Source organism: Falco cherrug, chromosome Z, assembly GCF_023634085.1.
Source record: "Falco cherrug isolate bFalChe1 chromosome Z, bFalChe1.pri, whole genome shotgun sequence".
Lineage (NCBI taxonomy): Eukaryota > Metazoa > Chordata > Aves > Falconiformes > Falconidae > Falco > Falco cherrug.
In genome coordinates, this window is record NC_073720.1 from 34,495,243 (window position 1) to 34,513,734 (window position 18,492).

General features: G+C 37.9%; 1 long non-coding RNA gene across 1 annotated transcript; it reads right to left on the reverse strand.

Moving 5' to 3' along the window:
• Positions 1 to 985: 985 nt before the first annotated feature.
• Positions 986 to 4,307, reverse strand: LOC114016336 (uncharacterized). The gene is made up of 3 exons (XR_008730164.1): positions 4,265 to 4,307; positions 1,316 to 1,381; positions 986 to 1,103 (listed from the first exon to the last, which is right to left on the reverse strand). It is a non-coding gene; the product is annotated as an uncharacterized LOC114016336 (long non-coding RNA).
• Positions 4,308 to 18,492: the final 14,185 nt, after the last annotated feature.

Here is an 18,492-nt window from a genome sequence, read left to right on the forward strand (position 1 = left end):
TGGTTTACTTCCCATGACCAGACCACAAGAACAAAATTACAGGAGAGGCAGTATGACATGCTGTGTCTCAGTAGATACACCATCTGTGTCCCTCAGAAGAAATCAGTTTATTTTACAGCACACTAAAGAAAATCTTTTTTTCTGTTTTGGGTAACTATCTCAGCCACTGACATACATTTCCAAGGAAAAGGTTGCATCCGTTTTGTAAAAAATCTCACTTCTGAAATATTTTCTGAAATTATGCATAGAAATAGAATTAGCATTTCTAAACACATTGCTTCTAGAAACCATCTTGCTGAAAACTGACCTTGGTATCACTTATTCTGGATAGTTTAATTTAGTCAGCTGCATAGGATTCATAAGGTTCACTGTAGCAAAATAAAAGCACAGAGGAATTTTCAGTCAAAAGCCCAGATTCTGCTCCTCTTTGACATGATGGATATCACTTTTCTCCACAAGTAGCTTCACTAACACTGAAAGTTAAAAAATTGTTCAAGACTAATACAGTGAACAGAAAGCTGGATCATGACATAACAAAAAGAGGCATGGCAAGCATATGGGACAAGTGGAAGGCAGAATCTAGACTGCAGCAATAAAACTGGAATTTTCCTTGAATTACAAGCAGTACTTTCTTAAGCTGTCTCTAAGTCAAAATACACCATCAGGTAAAGTAAACATCCACAGGAGTTCAGGTTAGGACATTTGCTTAAAATGGTTAATAGAGTTTTAAAAACAGTTCAACAGTCTCAGTGATAATGCCAGAATGGACAGTCAAATATGTATCTTTACCTCCAAACTTGCACATCTATTTTAGTGAGCCTGGCCTCTGCCCTGAAGTGAAGGGAATATATGCTGAAACCATAAATGCAGAGTGCATCCTGGAAACAAGATATGAGTACAAGCATGAGAGCACAAGGCAATAATGGTAGTGTTTTCCAGATGGATCTACATGTGACTCCTAGTGGTTTCAGTGGTTACCTGTTCATTAAATTGATTGAAACAACCTTTGGCTTTGGATGGAGCTTTTCTGTTTTAGAGTTTAATCAAGAGGCTGTATGAAAACTTCATCAGGAAGACTGAGAGCACCTTAGGTCCATAACATCCTCACCTGTCACAACAAAGAATAAATAAGATTGTGGGCATATTAAAATATGCTAGGAAAATACATGTTAGGGATTATCAGGCACGGGATATGCATAAACACAGCCATCCCACCCACAGCAAGCCCTGGATGGGATCATCCCTGAACATGGACGCAATCAGGATTGACCATACAATAATGTAAATCTGCAGAGCACCAGAAGCAGTTTAGCACCTCACCTGTGTCTTGCCTTGCATTGCCTTGTGCAGTATCCTTTGGAAATTTTCGGTTGTGTGATTTCTAAAAAAAACCAACAGACATTATTGAGACGGGTTTATTCAGGAAGCTTATTTGCTTTTTTTTTAATTCTTTAATTTTTAATTGCAAGGTTTTTGCATTAACTGGGAGAACAAACTATTCTTCTAACAGATAAAAGGGAAAAGACTTTTATGTTGTTATAGTTCAAGCCTGAAGAAAACAGCAAATATCACAATTCTTATTCTAAATATCAGATTAAATGACCACATTATAATTGACATCACAATTCTTACTCTAAACATTAGATCAAATAACCGCATTATAATTCAACTTACAAAAGTTGAATTCAAAAATAATTCAACTTACAAAAGCATTAAATCATCATACATGTAGTGTCAGTAACAACCCTGGAACTTTTCCACAATTTTATATAAATGCTTATTATGGCTTCAGAGGTCTATAAAAAGCAATCATGTTTCACATATTTAATGCAGAGGAAAGATATGGATTGCATTCTGCTGTAAGGAAAAATCAGGATTCAAAGGTGAATCTGTTTTTCTTTTATTTTTCCTTCCATTTCCTGAATTCTGTTGCCATAGAAATGCTTCCAGCTCTCTGTTACTCCTCCTTCTGAGTAGTGTTACATGCAAGAAACATGGTGAAACTTGTGTTGTTAATTAATAGGGAAATAACTCTTCTGATGACAGTTCTGAAATTATATCCAGCTATATTTCTCAGCAAAATCATATCTACATTCTTCAACTCATTCCAAAAGAGGTTGAAATCAGTACTTTGCCCAAGCTTTAAAATAACAACATTCAGGATGTTCAACTATCACATCAGCATTCTTGTAACTGTGGATGATCATTAACCTATTTAGGCAGCACTCACCAAAAGAAAGTTTCAGAACAAGGAAGTGAAGGGCATAGTCCCAAATCCAGGGCCTGCTCCACTCCTGTTGTGGCAGCCAGATGTAATAGCACCTTCCATCAAAGGTTCTGTCTAGATGCTATTGCAGGAAGGGGAGATCAGCTCAATCAGGCTGATGACTCCTTGGGAGGCATTAGCAGCTGACAGCATTTAGGGTGGCCTTGAGTTCACTTTAAACCCAGCCAAGCTGACAAGATATAACCTGAGGTTTTGGGCAATCATGGATAGCTTGAAAGTTCGCTTACTCCCATCTGTTCATGGTCAATGGAGACTGAATCCAGCAGAATAACTGGCTCACATGTAAACTGTAAAGCTAAGGATATTAGAAATCCCAGAGGATTTGTACACAGTGAAGAGAGAGGAGGGTTAAAAAGAGGTTCTTTCAATCTTTTCTTTTTTCATTTCCCAACCCCCAGAAAAAAAAAACAAAAACAAAAACAAAACAAAACCAAAAAACCAAACCAAAACAAAAAAAACCCAACCAAAACCACTTGCACCTTTACTGAGAAGTAAGACACTTTTTGTTTGAAGAAAAATGAGTCATCTCCATCTGACCTGACACAGCCTGCACGTGTGAGTCTATTGTATTGCATTCTGCTGACAAAGGATTTGATAGATGCTGATATGAATGTAACATCCGCTGTCATACAATACAGTAGGAACTAGGGAAAAAAAGATAAAAAAAAAAAAAAATTGTTGCCCACCATTTTGCTATCTGACTTCAGTTATTTACTATACAATTTTTCTTACTCATGGTATGAAAAGTAATTCCATACTCTGAAAATATTCATCATCACTATGTGGGACCAGCTGCCTGGACCCAGAGGCCTGGGTTCATATCATCTCATCATATTTAATAACATCTCAGAGCAGTGTTTTCCTTAAAGGAATATGGTACAGAAGAGACAAAAAAGGTGAAGAAGCAGCTGGTCACAGTCATCAAACTGACTCAAATCAACTAGTTTTTCACCTAATTTTATTATATCTATCTGCAAAACACCAGAGGATGAAAGCATAGCCAGAATGTTACAGAGGGAAGGGAAGTTAGGAAAAATATTTAAGTGGATAAATATTAAGGACCCAACTTCTTACAATTCTAGTAAGCTTTCTCAGCTTCCTTTTTTCCTTCTCTAGATTCATAGGCAGATGTGAGAAAATGACATGATAAAAGACTGAACTTCCACCTTAAGTAGAAGAAAAAATGCCAAAAAACCTAGCAAGCAGCCTGCGATAGCAACACTGTGAGAGCGATTTTGAGGAATTGAGAGGTTTGGATAACTTTCAGGAGAACTTCTCAAATTTCAAGTACTTCTCTGAACAAAATCTGGCCTCCAGAACTTCAGGTACACACCTTGCAAGCTCCATTTCTGTTCTAAAAGACACTGTACAGTTAAGACGGAAGCAAAGCTTGCAAAGTTAGCATTCTACACTTATTCTTGAATAACTGAACGTCAATTGTTTTTCTGCCTTAGTCCAAGTACATTTTATAGCTGAAAGCAGAATAAATCTCTCTACCATCACCACCATTGTTCAGATTGTAGAGTAAGTGAATCCACACAAGTAAAGGGGTCCAGAATAGGGGAATTTTTTCCTGCAAAGCACATTTAAACTTGTCTGGAGTTCAGAGGGGGGTGAAAGTAGGGGAAAACAGACATACTTCCAACATTCAAACAGGAAGACCCAAATCCCAGTTCCCTATGGGAAACCAAATAGTTTAAAAAAGACCAAGTAAACTTAATTTAAGCACTGCATTTAAAGCCCGAAGAATCAGAATTTCTGGGGAAAGTGTTGTATGTGCATGTACAGACAGGGTGTAAAACCGCTTCATTTCACACCGGCAGCTATTTTATTTTTGATTCTCAGCTGCTCAAGAAGTTTTGTTTACAACCTATCATATACCAGCCATGCAGCAGTAACATTTCATGGAAAAATACCAAATAGAGTAAACCTAAGTGCAGATCACCAGCTCCTGTAATTTGTAATATAAAATCTTACTTCTTTCAAAGTCTGTAGCTCCCAGAATCAAGCAGCTTCACAGGAATCTCAGCTTTCAGATTATAAAAGCAAGTCTCTGACCTTTATAAATGCAGAAGGAAGCTGAAAATATATGGCAAGTCTACTTCAACTCCTCAAAAACATCAAAACAAATTTCAAAACCTCAAGATGCACTCATCAAATTCTTTCTGGGGAAGTCGGGGGACTCTACAGATTTATATTTTTTTCATGTTGGCAGTACTGCAAGTGTCTCTCCATCTCCTGCAATTGCAGTAAGTGTCATAAGTAAAAAAACTCAGTGTAAAAGAAGGCAACAATGAGTCCTAAGCTGCTAAGCCCATATAAAGTTAAATACTTCTCACATACCTTCTGAATCAGGGTTGTCTGGTGGCTAAAGTGAAGGACTAGAGGCACTTCTTTACAATACAATTTGGCATCATGTGAGAGACCCCAGGTTAGTTCTAAGCGCGTCACACGATTCTCAGGGAGGCTAGTTAGCTAAGGTATGGTGTGGGTGGATGCAGCTGCCCAGTGGCACGACCTTCACTGGAGTCAGGCAGCACTTACATGGTAGCTCTTGTACCCTGCTCCATTTCACAGTACACAGGCAGCCTCAAGAATCACCATGAGAGCACTGCTGGTCTTGCTGTGTTGGTTCAATGGTGGCTTTCATGAGATAATGATAACATATTATAGGATAGGTGACAGAGGTAGGCATAACAATGCAATGAAAGATCTGTTGGCAGAATCCATTTAAAATAACCTCTGAAGGATATTCTCAAATGCTTCACTGCCAAACCTAATCACTGCTGGAAATCTCTCTTCCGGATGAGAAGTCTGAGGAAGAAGGAAGGTGTTCAGGAGGGACTATGAGAAGAACGGCTCAGAAAAAGAAAGGGGCTTTCCCAGCTGTTCAGGTGGCTTTGGCTCTTCTTAATGCAACTTTTATCATTACAGGTAAGAAAGAGTTCATGAACCCTAAGCTCCATTTTAATAATTTGGGCATTTAGTTTCTAGTCCCAGTCCAAAGCTATTTATTGGCCTTCAGCAAGCTGTGTTTTTACCAAGAGCTTTTTTTTATCAGTAAAATAGGCATAATATTTACAAAAACCTCACCTCAGACATCTTTTTGCTAGTGTTAATAAAATAATTTGAGATTCTAGAATAAAACAGATACTACAGAAAGTGCCATTCTACACTGTAACCCAGCCTTTCCATTAGATGAGGCAGGAAGGGTCATAAAAAACTGTTTGAGATCTTCCTTCTAAGGCAGAAAAATACAAAGACTTCTGCTACATTTCTGAGATAGCTCATAATTGCTGGACCTGAAATATCAAATAAAAGTTTATCAAGTAGAGTGGGAATCTGCATTAATTTGGGAAACCAGAGCATCTGTAAGACCAGATTGCAAGCTCTTTCTTCCCCCAGTTACTCCCTTACATTCATCCCTATATGTGAAAGTCCAGTGTCTGGAAGTAATTTCTATCTTAACCCTACAGACTGGTGTCCATGAAAGCATAACATCCCAGACCCTGTAATGGTAATGCTTCCATGACATTGTTCTTATTTTGCTATCAAATAAAACAGCTATCTCCTGTATATTTATAGAATAAATGAGACAGGAAACCACAAAAGCATACGCAAAAAAGAACTGTATAAACAAATTCATTTGAATTTCTTGATTTCCTTTGTTAGACATTGTCAGAGTATTCCACACAAAAGGGTTATTTTTCACAGTTCTCAGCTGTACCTCCAATACCCCAGTAGCCACAAAGTAGTGCAATTCACACATTTTTTTGCAGCCTCAGAAAGAGAGGTCTGGAATCTTTTTCCATCAAAAAGGTTAAAGGACAATTTTTACCCTAAAAGATCTTTACCTGATCCGAAAAGCATAGGCAGTAGTCTACGCAATATACAGAGAACAATAGGATACAGAAGTGCCCATCTTTCAGAAAACAGTCAGTGCAGAAGACAAGTAAAAGCAAGCTGTTGCACACAGACCAGGGTCTGCACTCACTGAATAGCTGCCAAAATAATTTATGCTGTCATGTGATCCATCCTTATAATCAACAGTGAAGACATGGGAGTAGAGGAACAGATGAAAAGTTCTAAATATGGAGGGTTTTTTAACAGAAAAAAATAATCAAGCAGTCTATTGAAAAATCATAACTGTTATAAGGAGAGGACATTATCATCCAAACAAGGAAAAGGTTCTGGAAAACAAACAGTTCACAGGTATATTTTTTCCAGAAACTCTCACTTCATTATCCTTGTAAAAAACTTTAAATCGCTGAATTACCTTCCGCCATTGTAAGTCTGTTTATTTCCAGCTGCAAGCTGTATAGAAGTGCACAGTGTTCAAAACCTGGAATTTATTAAAAAGTGGTTAACAACAATGTGAATTCCAGCCAGCTGAAAAGAAAAAAGGAGACTGTTAAAGTAGAAAATATTGTTATTCTGACCTCTCTCAGCACCATAACTTCAGTCTGTTTATTTACAGAGATCTTAAAGAGACATGAACTCAAAAAGATTGTGGCATGGTACTCCTGTCAACTATGCTCATCTGGAGAACAGAATTTTATCGGGTAATATACATCTTTCATGACTGTCACATGGTGTTGAACAGTAACATCCTCCCCGAGCTCTTTTTTTTTTTTTTTTTGAGGGATGGTGGAGGAAAAGGAGGAGGAGGAGGAGGGAGAAGACAGGAAGGGGGGGACGGAGGGGAAGAGATTAAAATCACTTACCCTTTTGTTTAAATATACAGCATCTGTATTTTCCAAGAGTAATGAGTTTACTAGGACAGCTTCAGCAGAGGAATTATAAACCAGTTTTGTAGATCCAAAATTGGTATCATATAAACTTTCAGCTTGGCAGTATCTTCTTGGAACAGGCTTTTCATTAGAAATGTGGCAAAAAAGTCAAGATGTTATGGAGAACCTATTGCCTAAAATTCTTATTAATGTTTATTAATGGGCCTTATCCTGCAGAGTAACGGGCACTTTCAATCCCACATAAATGTTTGGGGTTTTTCTTGATTTCTGAGATTGTACTTAAAAGCAATATGGTTTCTCAAACTTATCCCAGTCCAATGATTGCTTAAAATATTATTTCTTCATTTCAGAGATAAGCCAATGTTGTAATTAATTATATTCTATACACAGCAACTGACTTAGATGTATCTTCAAAAGCCAGGTGGAGATTAAAACTAAGATCTAAGATTCCCTGAACTGCAGGTCTTCCCCAAAGACATTCACGTGTACACATGCTTTTTCCTTAGTATGGTTAATATTCTGTGAACTGTAGACTATATCATAAATAAAAGAGAGACAGTGTAATTAATGTTACTCTTGAAATCAAAACTTCAGCATTTTTTGACCATGTGACTTAACCCATTAAGTGGGGTTATGGCAGTTTTTGTAACCTACTTACTTTCATGTGCATATCAGAAGGCATGTTTCTGTTGTAACATTTTTAATCATTTTTTTTACAAATAAAACCATGAAATATTTCCAGTTGAAAAATTCTCTTACTTTTTTTCTTTCTTTTTCTTGCTATCTCATACCTTTACTCCATGAAGTTTTGTACCTCTTGTCCTGGAACTGCTTTATTCCATCCTTTTGGGGCATGTTTTTGCTTTCAGCTTAACCTGCCTGTAACTCCCCCCCAGCCCCCCCTCCAGTTCTCCTCATATCCTTTCTTTCCTAAGCCTTCCTCTCTCCTCAGCACTGGTGAGGCTCACCTGGAGTACTGTGTTCAATGCTGGGCTTCCCAGTACAAGAGACTTGGACATTCTGGAATGAGCCTAGCACAGGGCCACAAAGATGAACGAACTGGAGCATCTCTCATACGAGGAGAGGCTGAGAGGGCTGGAAATGCTTACCCTGGAGAGGGGAAGGATCAAGGGGCCCTTATCCATGTGTATAAATACCTAATGGGAGGGACTGAAGAAGAGGGACAGGATAGGAAGAGATGGGCACAAATTAAAACACATTAAATCCCACCTGTACAGTGAAAAGCACATTTTTTACTGTGAGGACAGTCAGATTCTAGCACAGGTTGCCCTAGGAGGCCATGAAGTCCCTGTTCTTAGAGATGTTCAGAATCCAACTGGACATGCTCCGGGACAAACTGTTGTAATTGACACTGCTCTGAGCAGGGAGTTATTTTCCGTGATCCTATAATATGCTCTGGTTCATTACACTAGCCCTTTCCTTTTCTGTCTTTTCCCCCTCCCCAGCTAATCTCCATGTCTTGTCTTGATAGTCTGATGCATGGCTCTTGGTTTCCTGCAGGTCCCTGTGGCCTTTTTCCACAGGCTTTGTGTGTGACTCTGTTTAAAGGCTGGCACCCTTGAAAGACCTACATATGGCTCATTGCTAAAATGGAGGAAAAAATCCATAGGTTTCTGACTTATGTGAGTGCTAGAGTGCATGCTTTAAGCTTGAAATGATTAAACTGATTAAATATAAAATAAAATTGGAACAATCCCAAGCATACAGATCTCTCATCTTGAGGATTCAGAGTTCAGTCAGAGGTTAGAAACCAAGAATGGAAATCTAAGCTGAAATGATTTTAGGACTTGCACTTTGTGGAAACAGAACCAGGACGTTCTGCTTCAGAGTCAAGAGTGGAATCAGTCTGTATGGTATTATATACAGTCATTGTGGGGAGAAGCTCAAGCACTCGGCTCCCAGAGCAGCCTGTGATAGTGTTTCTTCCTCTTCATCCCTTTACCCATGCACAGAACCATTCACACGGACTCTCCCTGCCACCTCCTCCAGAGTCAAGTGGAGAAGATCAGCTGTTCTGCTTTCATGTGTTTCAATAATTCAGGTGCCTCAGCTCTTCTGAGCTGAAGCCAGAAGGCTGCAAGAAAATTCATTCTTGCTATCAAGTGACCTGATCAAACAAGGAAGTTCTGGGACTCTCACAGGAGCGCCCAAACACCATGAAATTTCACACCTGCTTTCCAGACTGAAAAAGCTAGATGGAGTCAATTAACTATCTCCTCCAAAATTAGTTTCTACATTTTATTTCGCCCAGCTTTATTATAAAAGCAGCTGTCTACCAGAAACCCTTTAGCAGATCCCTTGACCAATTCAACTCATGTGCAACCTGTTTGAATCTATCTATACTCATTAGGTTGTCTAGAGACAGCAAATTTTCACCTTGTTTTGAGATGTGTTGCATCACTGTGATGCTTTGCAACAATACTTCCCTCCAGTTTTGATTTTTCCTTATTCCTTTTTTCCTCATCTCCATGTCACTCTTTTCTGGGCACACCATTCAAAACTCTTGGGACATCTTCACAAACACTATCTTACTTTCTAATACCCTACCAGACAAACCACTTTGACTTGAGCATGGTGCAGTCTGAACAAGAAAAGACATGCAAGCTGGTGCAGAACTGAAAATATTTACAGCAGCCTCCAAAGGATATAACATAGAATCAATTTCATTAAAACTGTTAATGAAGGTACGTATTTGGAGTGTCCCAATATTTTGGTACCTACCAAGAGAAAAAAAGCAGCTGTGCGTAAATGTGTGTTTGTGTAAACATAGGTAGCTGCACACATCTCTGTGTGTGTGCGTGCACACGTGCATGCCAACAAACAAAAGATGATCTGTTAATCCTATACTGATTTCTGTCGTGTTTTGGAACAGAGCAGTCCCTTCTACAAAAATGCACTCACAAATTATACAGACTTTATCAGGCACTAAAAGGTGAAGCTCCAAAGTAATTGATTAAAAATATTAAACACTTCCAAATAAAAATATATATACTTCAGCTGCAGATATTTTTCTCCAGCAGCTCCGGAGGAAGCACCTTATAAACAAGCTAGATCAGTTTCCACTGGATCACCAAAATAAAAAGAAAACAAAAATAAAACTTGAATGGCTGAGGAAAAAGTGTGAGTGAAAATTAATTTCACTATAGAGGACAAGGTGCCGCAAATGGAAATAATTTCATAGAGCATGATTTATAAATAAAAAAACAGCTAAGGATCTTCTGTGCTGTAATACCAGTAGTAAAACACTCCATTTCACAAACGTGCAATATATAAAATGCAAGTGCTTAGCCTGATGTAAAATATAGTGAAAGTAAGCCTTTTTGCTTTCACTATAGAATGATTATGGAAAAGTTTTAATTTAGTTTTAGATGGAATATGTACAACATAAGTATGTATTTATATTTACATGTATTTTTGCACTTCCCCTGTAGTTTAAACATACAACACACAGGGAAATATGCTTGGGTGCATGTTTCCAAGTATGTAATTTTGCTCAAAGCTGTTAGTTGCAGCATCAGAAAATTGTGTCCTCTGCTTTGTATCCACATCTTAAGGTGTGGTGCCGACAGCCATAATGTGAGTTTTGTCACTTGACCTTGTTGGTGAATCTAAGTTGACAGTAAATCATTGCCACATGGCCACACCACCCTCTAGGGGAGTGGAAGACATAACTGACTCAGCTTTGTTGTGCAATATTAAATAAGGCAGTTTTATAAAGCAGGCATCAGTCCACTAAGAAATGGAGTAGAAAGCAGAAATTATATACTAGCAAGCTTTGAAAACGACCGTGTCCTGCATGGACTTCCCTTGCCTAAGGGACAGTGGAGAAGGCAGCCATACAATAACTGTGTCATACTGCATAGTTGCAGGCACAGTGGTTTTACAATATATAACATTATTGGAGTTGGACTCTCATGTGGTAAATTATGGAAAAATTCACTGATATATATGAAATGTATTTGAGGTCAAGTTACCATTTTAGACCTCCTGTGGTTACAATTATTATTTTTTTAGATGACATTATTTATGGGACTAGATTGATAAATAAAGATGATATCCTAGCCTAAAAATACAGTGTCAAATGCCAGTCTTGCTATAAGCTATAAGAGGCTGAAACATTCCTGCAAGATCCCTCCAACTCTTAAACGTTTCAAAGCTGGTTGTCTGAGCCCCTGCAGCTGAGCCCTTGGTGTAGCTCTAGGGGTGCAAAGAGTACAGGAAAGTAGCACAAATAAGAGGAACTGCAACACAGGTGGGAATCAGGCTGGCTTTTCCACTCTCAGAACGAAAGCAGGAAGAGAATCAGCCAGTCAGTGATCATTCATAACTTGGCTAGTCCTGAGGCTCATCTGGGTTGCACATTAGGCCAAGCCGATACCCAGGGTCAAGGTGGTGCAAAAACACTTATACTACCATCTGGACACAGACGGCCCTGAAACCAGAGCTAGAGATACACAGCTCCTCTTTGGAAGACGAGCTGCTTGTTAAGAGAGCCCATCAGTCATGCATGTCAGCTCCAACCGTGTTTTGCCAAGGGCGTTAACAGATAAACTAACAGTTGTTGCTGTAAGAAATCTATCTTCCTCATGTTTGTTAAGTCCTGCTTTAAGGTATCACTTAGCAAATAAAAAATCATCACTAATAAAGCTCTTGGAGGAGGAAGGAGAAAGAACTGCTGAATAAGTGAACCCTGTGCAAGAATTAGAGCTCCTAACCCTTCCTACCTTTGCATTACATTGATCACTGTAAAATCTGTGCAATTGAGAGAGTATATGCTTTAGGAAGCATGTAGTCTGTGAAATATCCATGTCATCAATAACTTGACAGATACAATTTGAGTGGCAGCATATGGCGAAGTCAATGTTATGACAAGCCATTCCCTGGGGTAGGAATACTAATGATAAAAGATTTTACTTAAGTGGAAGCACTAGTAGCATTGGTAGTATTAGGATCAGCTTAGACTGTTTTCATTGCTTAAGTCAAGTGAAAATGGGCAAACAAGGAACCTAATACAATTAAACAGGTTTTTTTAAATGTTATATAACTTAATTCTTTTTCCTTTACTGAAACGGCATTCACTTTGTTAATTGTCCTCAGAAGAAAAATATCTGAGGGGCTGGGAGCTATCATGATGTTGAAAAAATAACTTTGAAAAGGAAAAGTAGTAAAAGATCCTTGAAAATTAGGAGAATGTACTCGTTCTGTAAGACCTTTAGACTGTAATGTCTCCCTTGCTCATTAAAACACCTAAATTTGGGGTATTAGTAAAAAATAATTACTAATGCCAGGATTAGAAAACACCACCATTGCTCTAAGGTAGTTTATAAAGAAATGTTGGTCAGAGTGCTTTAAGGTTTGTGAAAAGAACCTCTTGCATTGTTGCCACAAGAACAAGTTTCTTCATTGTTCTATAGGGCTGATACTCCTAAACTTCCAAAAATTACAGACCTATTGCAGGGTAGCTATGAGAATTCTAGGAACAATACCTTTACACGTCTATCTCTTTCCTGGATTTTGACTTTATAGTACTCACAGTACAACCATCTGCTTTTTTTCAGGACAAGGACTAAGGATTCATTTTCTAGTAGAAGTTGGGCCTACAAAGTGCATTCTATATTATGCTCAGTTAACACTGTGTTTTGCTCAGTTTACAATGATTTTGTGCTTAACTGCATCTGTTCACTCCATCTTATTAAAACACGGATTATTTGCCCAAGCACTTTGTTCAATATGCAGTGACACCTTCCTCCAGATATTTATATGCAGAGTTCTTATGCTCAGTCCTGATATGAGCAAAGTTCAAACAAGACCATCAGTTTCCTCCCAACCTTCCCTCAAAAAGGTCTTGCTTTTCTTCTACCATCAATACCTATGGAAGGTCTTTGCTCTAGCAAAGGCAAAAGACTCAAATAGCAATAAATTATTAAATGTTACTACTACTAGCAAAAAGCTAAAAGGATCCTTTCCACAAGAGCTAAGGTAACATTAATCTGCCAGTTGGACCTCAAAAACCTCTGAAGCTGAGTCCACAGAGCCGTTGTCCACATACCAGGCTCTCCACTCTGTTACTTCTAGAAAGGTCCATTGAATCACGATGCAAGCAGAAAAGGAACTGAGAAAAATGCATTCACAGACTGATTGGGAGAACATTTTTTAATTACATGTGAGTTAGTGACAATACATGCAAGTGTATTATTCTTTCCTTTTGCTAGGCACTGGGATCTATGCAGGCCACAGGAAGGTTTCACATGGATCAAAATGAATCTCTGCATCTTTATGTTATTCAGATAGATACTCAAAAAAGTCTGGTTTCTATTAAAGATTTTTTTCTTTGTCCAAAGCCTGCATTTTGCCTTGGATTTGGAAGGCTTGTGCCTGAGCTTTACCTGTTTCATTAGCCATCACCCTGTTAAAAGGGAAGGGAGGGGAAAAGAACCCATGTCATACCAGAAGAAGTAAAGACACACACAGGAAAATGTTAGAAATATGTGGTATACATGGTACAATTTTTTCTAATCAAAGAAAAACCCCCACCCCCGCTTATTTTTCCCCACATATCACCATCTCTCCATTAACACATATATCCATGCACTCCTCTTGAGGGAAGTTCTACCAAGTCAGAATAAATATGGAAATACAGAGCTCAGCATTTGCTTAAAGGGATTTAATATAATATGTGGGCAATTGGGGGTTAAAGAATAAAATTAGTAGATACAGGGATACATGACATGAGAGAAAAAGGGAACCTGAGGGGCATCAATATAGTTTCAATTTGTTAGGTAGCAAAAGTCAGAGGAATAAGAACAGGGAATCTTCCTCCATTCCCACCACTCACCCTCAAAACTTCATTCCAAACCAAACTGCTGTTTTAAATGAAAAGCATATTTTCTCATCAAGATTAATATATTACTATCAAGTTGTTTATCAAGTTGTTTATCAAGTTCACTACGAATAAAAACATTTTGGAAAGCTGCTGTGGTCCCTAGGCTGGCCTGAAGAATTCTATTCCAGGACGCTTCAGGAATGCTGGCCAGCTGCAAAACTGGGATGAGAGAGGAAACTTCTGGCATGCCCACATGTACCACAGGATTTTCTCCCTAGAGAAGCTGTTCAAGAACATGGTGTATTAGAAAAGCAACACTGCAAATGCTGTGAAATCCAACTTTTCATTGAGGGCCTTCAGTGCAAGTTTTAGTTAAAAATCATCTTTTACGATTTGTGGATTGAAGACAATCGTGTCTTCACGATTTTGGTTTTGATACAAAATCTGAATTTACATTTAACAAGTGTCCTTACTGGAATTCATAATACTACTTGATAATTTAAGGGAGTATGTCTGAAACTGTGAAATATCACATCAAAGTTGAAGGTACTGAAAAACACAAGTCAATAAGAAACATGATTGCATTTGTTCTCTGTGTTGGGAAGACTGTGATTTCATTTTTATTCATTTAAATATACTCCAAAAGAAATCTCTCTCAGAGACAAATAATACAATTTTGACATTTACCTCAATGCATTTGTACTACCTAGCTTTCTGGCCCAGAAAAAAATGAGCTGAAAAGTTAAAACTACAAGCTGAGATTTTTGCTATTTCCTACATCTGAACAGTCTGATAACATGAAAAGAACCAAGCTTTCCTCAAAGTATTTTGGCATTTAAATCCAGATCCAAAGCAAAACAGAGAATAAAGAGGACAGAACATTAAAGATAATTCTTTCTAAAGGTCCATGACTTTTGTCTCTGGTAAAGTAAACTGTACTTTTCCAGCTGTGTAAAGTAATTATGTAGTATACAAAAGTTTTCTTAGATCCTTTCTCTTTCCTATCAAGACAGATTTTGCTCCCTAACTAATTCCTTGTTTTTTATCATAAAGAACCTTCTGGTTTATCATAAAATGACCATTCAGCTTTCACTTTAAAAACAAATATTATCACCTGTATCTGGAAGGAACTGGCAAGGTAAAATTTGCTTGGTACTACTTCAAGATAAAAAGAGCTAGAATGTCAGCCTAGGATAAATACAGCCAGCAAAATGCAACACCATTTTCAAGTTACACCAAAATTCTGATTTAAAAGCCAGGTTCTCTTTCACACTAACTGATGGATAGGAGGCAGTAAAAGAGTGCAGGCCTACACTTACTCTAAAGGCAGAACTTTTAACAGATGCCTCTGTCCAACACTTTTCTTGATAAGAGTTTACAGCATAAGGAATAGAGAAAGAGATCCCATACTTACAGAGGTACGTATGGTGCTCAGAAAGCACTGTGTCATGTGCATGATATATCAAAAAAGCTGGAAATTGAAATTATTCCCATAGTAAACAAAAAAATACTACTTTTGGCCTCTGACAGGGAAAGGAAAATTCATCATTTACCAGATCAAAATTATTAGTCTACAGGAAAATTGTCATACATTTATTTTATGAATAGGTCTCCTTACGATGTCTGTCTCCATACAATAATATACAAAAGTTTCAGCATTATTGAACTCCATTCCTAGAACTTCATTCTCTAAAGATAAAAGTCTCAACAATTTTACATTTAGTGCATGCTCATGCTTGGATCCATGATGAGAACCCAGATCTGATATTTGGCAAACAAATAGCACTGTACTATGCAGAACCATAGTTCATTATCCCAGCCTTGTCTTCAACCAAAATAAAAAAAAAGCACTTGTGAGAGTGTCACTCCAGAAAAAAAAAAAACAAAAAAACGGTAAGGAAACCAGTCTTTAGGGACGGACTCCAGGCAACAGACAGTACAGAACCCTGGCAATGCCTCACTTTCCTAATCATTACAACATGGGATTTTTTAAAGTCTAACCTAAATCTTCCTGCATCCACCCATGAACTTCGGTTTTATTTGGTTGTGAGTAATAATAAAGGAGTTGATACTTTGTCTTTTTTCTAAAATGCACTCTAATGATTTTTAGAAGGTCCGAATGTCTGTAGGAGGAAAAAAAAGGTGGAGGAAAAGTTCATCCTCCCATTCAGCTTGATGTCATACAATCCCAAGCTTTTGTGAGAATATAAGGCTATATAAAAATTAAGTTTGACAATCTTTATGTCCTGGGCAATGTTTCAAAAATGTCTGAACTTACCTTCCACCAAGATGATTTTTTTACTCATATCAACCCTTCCCTCTTGATAAATATTATTCCCCTTCTTTGTCCTCCCCACTCACCAGCATGACACTTCTTATCTTGTTCTCTGTTTTCCTGTTAGCCAGTAGGATTGTTGAATATTTTAGAAGGAAAACAGGAGAAGGAAATAAAGGTGGTTTTGGGTTTATGCCAACTGAAACTGAAAGCTGATTATCCAGTCCTATCAACCTGATGTCTGTGTTACAGTATTCCATCATGACACCACACCAGAAGACTTTACAGGTGTCTGCCAGGTGGAATGAGAGTGCTGAAAGAAGAGAAAGTAAACCAGAGCTACTTTTCCTCTCAGACTATTCCTGGAACCCAGACTGAAGTGGTACTGGGGCATCACATCATCTTTTCTCACAGAATGAGACACTTGAGCCCTTAGTGCTCACTCTGTTCTCTAAAAATTTATTAATTCATTATTCTATCACTTAAGATTACCATCTATGAAAGCTGGGATATGAAAATTTCTGGTCTTTTTACAAAAGGCTATTTACTCACATGTAGCTGTTCTGCTAGCAGCCATATACACGTTTTTCGATTTACTGTATAAAAGCATGATATGGCTCTGGAGCTGATTCACTGAAACAAGAAAACCGCACAGAAGGAAAAATTCTGTCTCCCTCACGTGATACCCACTTGTAACTCCAGTTCATAATTCTGTAACATGATGTCACAATTTAGGAAAAAAATTGTTTTCAGAGGGCAATGGGAGAACAGTTTGCTGCTGCTTCTCTCCAAGAAATCTTCGTTCCTTACACTCTTCTCTGTCTGCAAATACCTTTTGTAGCTTCCACCCACCAGCTTGCCAAGATTACCTAGGTAGACAGGTCCCCAGCCAAATAAGTGCTTAATAGCCAGGTGGGGCCTTACAGAGATAAAATGCAAAATACATTTCAGTTCTGCCTTTTTTCTGTTCAGCAGTGAAACCTACAAGCCGGCTTTTTAATGTAGTTTGTTAATGGAGCCCTAAAATATAGCCTTTTACGGTCCTTGACTATGAATAAGAGTGTACGCATTTTCAACAGAAAAACATTTTGAGTAGGATTTTAGTGAGAAACCTATTTGACAGATTTGTATTAACAACCAGCTTCAAAGTTAATCAGTGTTTCCACTGACACTGATTGATATGACTCATTTGCTGATTGCCTTCTGATTTGAGTTTGGTGGTGGTTGTGTCTGACACTGGTTTCACAGACATTTTATATTTTAGACTCCGGAATACTACTCCTGCTGTGCTCTAGTAAATACTGCAGAAAAAATTACTTAAGAATTTAGGGTCCTCCTCCCACTTTTATCAGTGGCCTGATGGGTTAATTCTAATCACTTGCCTACCCATAGCTTTGTTTCTCTGGAACTTGAGGCTGATGATACTTTGTAAAATACTTTTAGAGTTACTGATAAAAATTACCTACAAAAACCAGTCAGTATTGTGCTTATGGTAGAAGTTAATCACATTAATAGCTCCTGATTATTTGCTACTTAAAAGTATCTTAATGTTTACAGATCACCCTTTGTCTGAACCTTTTTACCTCTTGCTGTTCCAGACAGCACCTTTATGCTTTTGACATTCTAGTCATTATCAGAGATTCCCACTTCTAGTTAACTTGCCCCATTGCTTGAATAAAAATTTCATTTCACATAAAAAAAATATCAGGATTTTTTTAAAAAAGAAAATTTGACTGCACAACTGCATTAATTGACATAAGACTTGGAAGTAAGTTTAATTGTTAACTGAAACTTTTTTCCTGATTTTTTTTTCAGTTGATATGTTTAATTATAGTAAACTTTATGTGATCATTTAGACAGGCAACAAAATATCTAAGACTGGAATTTTACCATCCTAAAGTCACTATGAAATTTGTGCTGATTTTACTGGCAACATAAATCTCACTCTGAAATTTTACCTGAACACCTTTGGTATTCAGATTTAAAGAACATAACATTTCCCTCTGATTCCTGGTGTTCACTTTTTCCATTCTTCTAGCTGCATCCTACTTTTTTCTACCCTGCCCAACTCTGTAGGGGGTAAACAAGGAAAAGAACAAACTTTGTTTTCTGATTTCCAAAAGGCTTTTCAGTGAAGAAAATGACCAGTATTCTGGTGTGGTATCTGGATAGCCTGTCTGTCTTTTGAGGTAAGGAGGGTTCCTCAGGGGACATATAAATGTACACTTACACTGGCAAGAGATGGTCGAGGGTGCTGTACTCACCAAAGTCACCGGCATCATATGAACAACGAGACTACACGCTATTATCAGGAACACATACTTTATTCAAGCAG